This window comes from Brienomyrus brachyistius, chromosome 21 (genome assembly GCF_023856365.1).
Source record: "Brienomyrus brachyistius isolate T26 chromosome 21, BBRACH_0.4, whole genome shotgun sequence".
In the NCBI taxonomy this organism is placed as follows: domain Eukaryota; kingdom Metazoa; phylum Chordata; class Actinopteri; order Osteoglossiformes; family Mormyridae; genus Brienomyrus; species Brienomyrus brachyistius.
Genome location: NC_064553.1, coordinates 15,180,038 through 15,189,225, shown reverse-complemented (window position 1 = coordinate 15,189,225; position 9,188 = coordinate 15,180,038). Strand labels below are relative to the sequence as shown.

Genomic DNA, 9,188 nt, shown 5'->3' with positions numbered 1-9,188 from the left:
ACCTGCTTTTAACACAGACTGTTACTGTCGGCGGCTCGGGCCAGCGGGGCCGGGACAGGGTGTGTGGCTTTTACACACTCGTCTGCGTTTGACCCTCTTAAACGCAGACTGGGTGTGATTTTAGAGGCAGCAGAACAAGTAGGGCCTCTTCCTTTCTCTCTCTCTCTCTCTCTCTCCCTCCCTCTTCTCTCTCTCCCTCTCTCTCTCTCTCTCTCTCTCTCTCTCCCTCTTTAACTTCCTCCCTCTCTGTCTCTTGCTCCCTCTTTCTCTCCCCTCTCTCTCTCCCACTCCTTCTCCCTCTTTCTCTCCCATTCCCTCTCTCCCTCTCTCTCTCCCTCTGTCTCCCTCTTTCTCTCCCCCTCTCTCCCTCTCTCTCTCCCCCCTCTCCCCCTCTCTTCCTCTCCTCTTCGTTCTCCCTGTGGTTTATAGGACTCTTTACTCTGGTCCCACCTCTCCAATAAACCTGACTTTATGATGCACCTGGGGGCAAATAGGGGGGGTTTGGGCCAAGGTCAGCAAGGCATGCGGGTGACAACAGGACTTGGACCCCCCCCCCCCACACACACACACACATTTAGCCCCCAGTGAGACCCATTTCAGCTGCAAGTCGCCTGGAGCCATGGGCCGTGTAAACATTGGCAGGGCTGGGGAAGGGACCCCCCCCCAGATGCAGTGTAAGTTCAGGATCACCCTGGTCTCTGCCCCCCCAGAGGCTCAGCAATTTTGATGACTGTTTGGGATTCCTCTGTTGTTACTTGAGGGTAGGGGAAGCATAGGGAAGCTGGGAGCGAAACACCAATTTAACACTGATTTAATTCCCCTGTTAGCACCCGGTCATTAAAGCAATGTGCCCTGGGGGGGGACGCCTCCCCCCAAGCCGTTTGGTCTGCCTCCTGAGCAGAAGCTGCTCTTGTGCCTCTGAGAAATTGAGACACATAGTTTCTGGTAAATCTGGCTAATTTCCATGTGAATACAGCAGTGATGCATATCCTTCGGGGCAGGAACTTACACTGGAGCACTGGTGAGACACTTCCAGGAACTCCAGACTGTGACTTCTGGATAATGAAAGGGGGGGGGGGGTGTCATTCAGGCTTTGTGACGGCATTTAAAACATTTCACTGGGCTGAGATCAGGTTAAGGAAGATCCAGAGAAATTATGTGAACTGAAGATTCCAACAGGAGAGGAAGTGACTCACCATTTCAGACCCATCAGCAAGGGGGGGCTTCAGTTACCTGAGGGGAGGGGGTTAATGCCTAGTACTCTCCCCCAGTCCTGGAGGACCTTTACACTGCCCAAAACCAGCACTGAGGATGTAGAAATTTATTCCAGATCAGTAGAAGAGGATGTGTTCTATCATCATATGTGTTCAGTTTGTTATCAGGGCAACTGGAAGCAGAAGACTGACCTGAGTTTGAAGATGGTCAACCTTCAAGATGCTGAAGATAATCTGAGGACACTTACCAGATAGTTACCGCCCCCGCTTCACCTTTCCATCCTGATAGAGTCAAGACTCAAGAAATGGAGACGTTAGATTCCCAGCCGGCAACTGGAATCGGGAGGGACTTGGGAAATGGAGATTGCTGCCGGCGTCTTTGCCTTGGTCTCCCTCCCTTGTGCGGCTGCACACCCAATCTGGTGCGCAGGGGCGAAGCACACCGCTCAGCCAAGGGCCCACTGATGGGATCACTTTGCTGACCACAGGATTTGAACCGATGACCTTCTGATTCAAGGCACAGTGCCCTAAGTCGTTGAGCCACACAACAGCCGTTACAGCTGAGCCCCCAATCCCTCCCCCCCCCCCCCACTTAGTGGGAGTCTGATTGGCACAGAAGATGGACAGATATGGGGCTGGGGGGGGTGACTTTCCCCCCTCATCATCCTTCATCCTGCCTGCCTGTCCAAGCCCCTCTGGGCTTCGCTCGTTAAGCAGCCCAGGTAACGAGCGGAGTCCTCCCAGTCTCGTCACGGCTGGAATTTGTGCGATAAGGACGAAAGCTGCAGCATTGGAGATGCTGAGGAAGATGTATAGTTTCATGAATTCCTGATTAGGAGGCCTGTAAACACGAGAAAAACACATAAGGTGATAAGGTGAGTGGGCAGGACTGTAGCACCCGACGCCGGACTGGCCTCTGTCTGGGCCTCGGTAGCCATGTCGTGCGAGCAATCTGGCTGGACCCTGAGTCCTGTGCTGCCTCTAGTTGCGGGGTGGGTCTCATGCCCCCTCCCAGCTGGGCTCTCCTGAACGGGTCTGGCAGGAAAAGTGAAATTTTCTTGGAATGTGTAGAAGCTTTTGGGAACTTTGACTTGCCCCCCCCGCCCTGGGTGCTGTTTCACTCGCGGTTGTTTACCTGGCGCCTGTTTGATAAGCTGTCTTGTTACAAGCAGGACATTCACAGACTGGCATCCTTCACCCCTTAATTCACCGGGAGCTCCCAGGCTCTCCGTCTTCATCCAAGCGACGGGCCACGTCCGTGGTGGGAGTCCTGGCCCGACGGTGTGTTGAAGTCTCAGGTGAATCTGAATTCCACACATTCCTGATGTGTTGCCTTTCATTGCCTTCCAGGAAAAGCGTATCAGATCTGACCTTCAGCACTTCATTGTCGCACACGTTTCTGGCAGGGAAAGTGAAATTTTCTTGCAATGTGTAGAAGCTTTACATTGTCACAGTCGAATCCCTTTTATTTCTTCGCCATATTTCTTCGGCTTTGGTGGAATGTGGCACCAGCTAAAAGCCCAGTAAGACATTCCTCTGAGACTATTCATGCCAACTCTGTTCTTTGGCCTGACATCTGGGCCCAGTGTCTCTGTCAGCTGCTCTGAGTGGTTTTACTGGGGAGGGAGACTAAATCCCTCTGAGATGCGAGTTTCGGTGGAGATGGGGTCATGGTGACGTCAGACCTGCCGAAAATATTGACGATGTCCAAAACGGTTAGTGGATTGTGTTTATACAGCTGCTTTTTATTCCATACTAATTTAGTTTAAGTTACTTGTCCAACAGTGGTTATCTTCCTAAAATACAAACTAGTGACCGCTTTCGTACGAGTTTAGTCTGTCATCCGTCCATTTAAATCCATTCTAACTGAAATAGACTCTAATTTCACCCTCCTCTCCACCTAAGCTCTCCTCCAGTGCCGAAAATGGCCCTTCTGCGTATACATAGTCGCTCCTTATGTATCGGACTCTTCTCTTCTATTTGCGTCTGTTTTCTCTCGGTCTATTTTCTCCTGTCTGTTCCCGGGGCAGGAGCAGGGCAGTGCCATTCCCACCCCAGCAGCGTCGGATCAGAACGCCCTGACTCCCAGCGACGCGCGGGCGTTTTGATGTGGAGACAGAAGCGACAGACTTGCAAACGCGACCCGAAAAGAAGAGAAGAGCGACAGAAGTTATTTTGCTCATGATCAGACGGGTAACGTACAATTAACCTTGACTTGAGAGCACTTGCCGCCCGCCGCCCATTGTCCATGGCTGCTGAGATCCAGGCCTCGCCGATCTGTCCAGGGGAATCCCTGCCTTCACTGTCTGTTCGGTGTTCCTGTGTGTTCGGTCGCACCTTGGTTTTATCTGTGGGGGTGGGGGCTACATTCAGCTACACGTTACCTGGATCAGCCTCATGTTTCCTTGCCGTACCCCAGATCTGACCTAAATTTGCAGGATTGGATTTGTAGAACATGAGCAAATGCCTAATAGGGGACGTCTGAACCTGTCCGTCTGCTGAAAATCAGCTGTTGGGATGGTGAGGAGAGGCGGTGGGAGCTGGACTGCGGGGCTGGATCTGTGCCAGCTTTAGGGACATGGCGGGGTGGGGGGGGGGGGATCAGGTTGTGCTTCCTGACTGGGGTTGGTAGATAGCAGGATCCTCTCTACTCTGCTCTTTGTCCCCACGCCTGCCGTCAGCGATGGCCGCTTGGCATGCTTCAGGAAACGTGTGTCGGTCACGTGGTCGCGTGTCGAGGGGTGGTGGCCTTGAGGGGGAGGCCGGGCTCTGAGTAATGGGGTTAGGGCACAGGAAGTCGTTATTAGAATAGTGCTGGGATTAGTAGAAGGCAAGGCTGTCATGTGACGCATCCTGTACTAATTGCCCCTGCCCCCTCCCAGCCGCATTTCCATCTGAGGCTGCGATCTGGCCAATCCGGTCCCGCCGAGTGAGCAAGGATCCGCAGGCCCTCGGTCTGCATAGTGACCTTTGACCTCACCGTCGCCTCACACTCCTCCAGGAACTCCAAGGTGCTCAGTCTTGTTCTTGGTGAAGGCTGTTTTCCCAGCAGCCCCCTAGTGAAACCCATTTTCAAATAGCACCCCTCCCCCCCCACACATCCTTCTGTTTCCAGGTTGTACTTGGGGGGCGGTGGGTATGCTTGATTAAAGTTTTGCATCTGTTGCCCTGACGACAGGATAATGAATGACCTCATAGGGTTGCCCTGGTGACTGCCCAGCAAAGGTGCCGATAATGATGACAAACGGCAGGACAGGGTCCAGCCTTTTTTCTTCCCCACAGCTGGCAAGTGAGTACAGGCCTGACAGAAAGTCCCTCGACCGGATCTCAATGTCTGGGAATGTGGGGTGGGAAGCTGCTCTGGTGTATGGGAGGGAGGGGCTGATGATGGCACTGCTAGGCAGTACTCATGCCCCATCCAGGTCCGGAATTCGAACCAGGCTGCTTTACCCTGATGGTCTGGACCGGGGAGTCAAGTGCCACCCGGTGTGCATGGCGATCTGCTGTGGTCAGATGTGCGGCCCTTTTGGCATCTTGATCCTGTCTGTTCTTTGCACTCTTTTGTGGCACTGGGAGTGCCGACCTCGCCTGGTGGGGTGGCGTGTAAAAGCACGTCTCGGGGCTCACGTGCGCCTCAGCGACGGCGGCCGGTGAGCGGGCGCGTCCATGCGGGTGCCAGGCGTGTGCCCCAGTCACCGGGGGGTTGCTGGCTGAGGTTGCTAGATCAGTGGGAGGACACCAACGCACATGACTCAGCGACGAGCGGTGTGTGTGTCGCCGTAGAAACCCTCCCAGGCTTTCTGGGGCTTGGGCCAAGAAACGTGAGGTTCTGTTTAGGGCACATGGTGTTTGGAAGGGAGGGCAGACGTGTTTGCTGCTTCTCTGGTCCTGTGGGCCGGTCATGCCGCCGCTGCCACCGATTCCCTGAAGCACTGCCCAGCAGTCTGCACTCGTACGCGTCGCAAATTACAGTCAGCGCCAGCTTAGGCCTTTAGCTGCTAGCCTGAAATTAGCCATTTCTCGGAGATTGTATAATTACACAGTTAAACCGTGCAGCTGGGGCTTTTAGTGTGCTTTGGGGGGGCGAAGTAGAGCCTCTTGCTTGTTAAAAGCACAGACACCCCCCACAGGATGGGACATTAGTGGAGGGGAGGGGGGACATCCCCCCGGAAAATTTTACTGAGTGCTCTTTTAGATAACAAATCATCACACAAAATTCGCCAGGAATGGCCCAAGTCCATCCCCCCACCCCCAAGAAATTTGTGACAACCCTCTTCTGCCCTGTCGCATGACTCTGAGCCGCTGATTCGATCTCTGTCCTAAACACTGTCCTATCACAGTAAATCTCAGTGATTCCAAACGGTTGATCCTGTCAGAGCTGCGCATTACTCTGCCGATGCCCTCTGCTTGAAATGGCCTTTCATTTTCGCTGCAGACATGCGAGTGCCGAACAAATAGTGTAGCGTGAGCGGACCTGGTCTTCTGGGGCCCTGTGGGAACATAAACTTCCCAGGATCGTCAAGACCATCCACGCCTTCCTAGGCAATGAGCCGTGAGAATTGTGTCAAGCAGGTAGCGTGAAAAGACACCTGAGCCACGGATTGTTCCTGAAGTCATGTGACTCAGGGCCCCACGACGGAGGAATGACATAAACAAACAAGCATGGAGTGTCACCGTCATGCAGACCATAACCTAACCCTCCCCCCTCCACTCTCACTCTCACACAGCCAATGCCCCCACCCTCCAGGATCTGGCAGGAGCTGGATCCTGCTTGATGGAACCACAGCATTCACTGTTTAAACCTAGTCGGTCACAGTTAAACCCTCAGTTCACACTTGAAACAGCAAATACTGATGGTGAGGACCTGGCAGTATGTCCTTCAACACTGCCGGGCCACTCGGGTCCAGGGAGATGGGATCTGCGCTGACATACACTTTAGTAAAGTTTGAGTAACTCCAGAATAAAGTATGAGTAACCCCAGGGTAAAGTGTGAATAAAGTTACAGGAAACAGTTGCTAAAGATCAATCCCATTAAACTGACACCTCCACGCACCTTGAAACTTTAGACGAATGTGCCCCCCCCCACAACCAGGATGGATAAAGGTACTTGTGGTAGTTCTGAGCCCAGGCCCTGGAGGAAGCATGATTGTGAAAGTGCTGCAGGGGGGAGGCCCAGCTTATCGTCTGCACGACAGTGACACTTTATGCCTGTTTATGTCATTCCTCCGCTGGAATGTGTCACACTCTATGGGCGTCTCACATTCACTGTCAATGACCTGTCCTCTCTCCCCAGATCTGGCTGATATATCCCCTCTGAGGTCACAATGCTGCAGGTACGAGGCCCCGCCCACATGCACTGGAGAATCGTTTGTTGTCCAAGAACAGGTCCCTGTGGATTCGGGTGTGTGCGGTGTGCCTTGGTTCTCTGTACTCAGCCTGGAATGAGTTCACCTATCTCTCCTATTCCATCTCTTGGGCCTTGATCGACCCGAAACCGGCCAGTCGGTTCCGGCTGAGGAAAGTGGGCGCCCTTTCTGCGGGGTTCCTCTGTCGACCAGACGAGGTGAAGGACACTCCACACCACCCAGAAAGCTGCTTTTCCCTTCACTGTGATGACACCAACTGGTATCACATCAATCCCAATAGGTTTTGATGCATGACTTGAAAATTAGCCCAAGAAAGGTCGCTGCCATTAGCGCAAAGGATAATCCCTGTGACCCCAACAAAGGGCTTCTCAATGCCTGAGGACTGGATGGACCTAGTGGGTGGGCAGTGGTTCAGCTGTCTGTCAGAGCGAGAAGGAAGGAGTGTGCTACAGCATCCACGTGTCTCCTAATTTTGTTTTGTCTGCACCCAAACCGTGACGTGCGATAGCCTGTAATGGCATGCTGTCCAATTTACCTGCCAGAATGTTAATGACAGACTGCCAAAGTGCCGGTAAGTAACCATGTGAGCCACTAACAATCCTGTCCTCTGCTACTCGACGTTTCACGTGGATATCACAGTGCTGTCCGTCGCCTTCCTTCCCATGCCCCTACCTATGCCGTGCTTTTAAACACAGCTGTCGCATCTCTCTGATCCATCGGGATTTGCATGCGGTTTCTATAGATGTACCCAAGTGTGTTGACATGACCATCCTTGTGTGTCTTCGCGGAAAAAATAAAACAAATACAAGCCTGCGGGGATGTCACCTCTGCTACCCTTTGACTCTTTTTCCTTAGAAGTAAACTTGAGAAATTGTTTGTGGGTCTTGAGAAATGTTTTGCAACATTGATGACTGTAGCAGATCGGGTTTTGGACTTGCTGAGTGGTGCGGTCTGGTGCCCCTAAGGAAGCTGATGATGCAACCTTCTCTGAAGTGCTTGGTGTGCCAGCCCTGTAAGACTGGCATGAAGCTCAGGAGAATAGCCCCTCGCTAATCATCGAGAATCTACACCAGGTGTCTCAAACTCAAATTACCTGAGGGCCATTGGCTATCTGGCGTTCCCTGAAGGGGGCCACGTGAGGATCTGATGACTCATTAATCCGCCCTGCCACAGTACTTGCAGTCAAACTCACGTTTCTTAACAATTCCGCCTTCTCTGTACAGAGTAAGTTAGTAAGACCTGCAGCATGTAATCTTCCAGTCCCTCTGCGAATGGTCTCCCAGCTTTTAGGATTAGTTTGCTCACCGCATAACTAGCCGCAACTACCGTCTCTTTTCGCTGGCTGAAAAAGATTTCGCTGCATGAACATTCCCCTAAGCAGTTGAAGTAGCTTGTCTCTCCCCCATGCCCCCCCTCACCCATCCATACACTGCTAGGTGTGTACAGTAAAACCACTTGAGATTACATTCCTTTACAGCAGCTACTTTCTCTCTGCACATCAGGGAGAATTAATAAGTTGTCCATCTTTTATAAAACTGTTTGGGTTCCAGCTCAACTTTTCTCTTCATTTTGGAAAGAGACGTTTTGTCAAACATAGACTAGCAGACGTCAGTCATTCAGAGATCAGCGAACGGCCTTCTCACTACCCCGCACTTCTGGTAGGTGCTGAGATGCGCTGTAGTTTATTAATGGATTGTAGCCAATGAACTGTTACAGCGACTGGTTGCCTGGGCTGCAAAAAACCCCATAAAAAAGCCTGTTTTATGTTACTATTCCATTCAATTCTATTTCCATGACCTATAAAAATTGACCCACTGATCAATTAAAGGAAAAATACCACAGTATAAAGTAAAGATTGACTTGAGGGCTGGATTAAATTGTAACTTGTCGTGGGCTGTTTGAGCCCTCAGACTCCGCGGTGTCATGCATGAGGAGTTGATCACAGCCTCATAAACTTCTCTGGTGCTCCATCTGGCAGAAGCTTAGCCACACGTAAAGCCAGATTGGCATGACTGGTATTTCAGTGCCAGCCTTCCTCTGTCCCCAACACAAGGAACAAAACCACACGGAAAACCTTTTTCCGGGTAGTTTATGAACTGGAGACGGCTTTCCGACTGAGAGGTTTTGAGGCCGTGGTCGTGGTCAGACCTGACTCATTCCAGACGGATAATGATTAATGGCATGTTCACGACGGTCTCACTGGTGTGACCGAGTGTGACTTTAGGCCAGAGGGATGCGAGGTGGACAGTTATGGATATGGTGTGAGGTCAGTTATGGGTGATCTTCAGGGTTCCTCCAGTCGGCGTGATCACAGGGGACCGAATGGCACGACACTCTGGCAGAGGGCTGATGACAGAGACCTTTCAGGTTGGAGTGCCACCTTCTGGCTGTCTTCCTTTCTGCAGGAGCGGAGCCGTCCATCTCGGGAGAAGCATGAGAGCATCAGCGCATTGGTCACCATGAACTTCTGGGACGTTTCATTGGACACTGGCTGCTTTGGTCCTGTTACAGGCTCTACGAGGTGGACTAACCCAGGGCCGATACAGATTTCTCGACCGTCACCCCATAGCATGATTATACTCAGCGGACATGTGACGAGAGACAGTGG

The 9,188-nt window shown here is 52.2% G+C and overlaps 1 long non-coding RNA gene across 1 annotated transcript; it reads left to right on the top strand.

Annotated features, from left to right (window-relative positions):
* The first annotated feature begins 2,390 nt into the window (after positions 1 to 2,390).
* LOC125716229 (uncharacterized) lies at positions 2,391 to 7,404 on the top strand. The gene is made up of 4 exons (XR_007384280.1): positions 2,391 to 2,512; positions 3,245 to 3,407; positions 6,508 to 6,547; positions 6,717 to 7,404. It is a non-coding gene; the product is annotated as an uncharacterized LOC125716229 (long non-coding RNA).
* Positions 7,405 to 9,188: the final 1,784 nt, after the last annotated feature.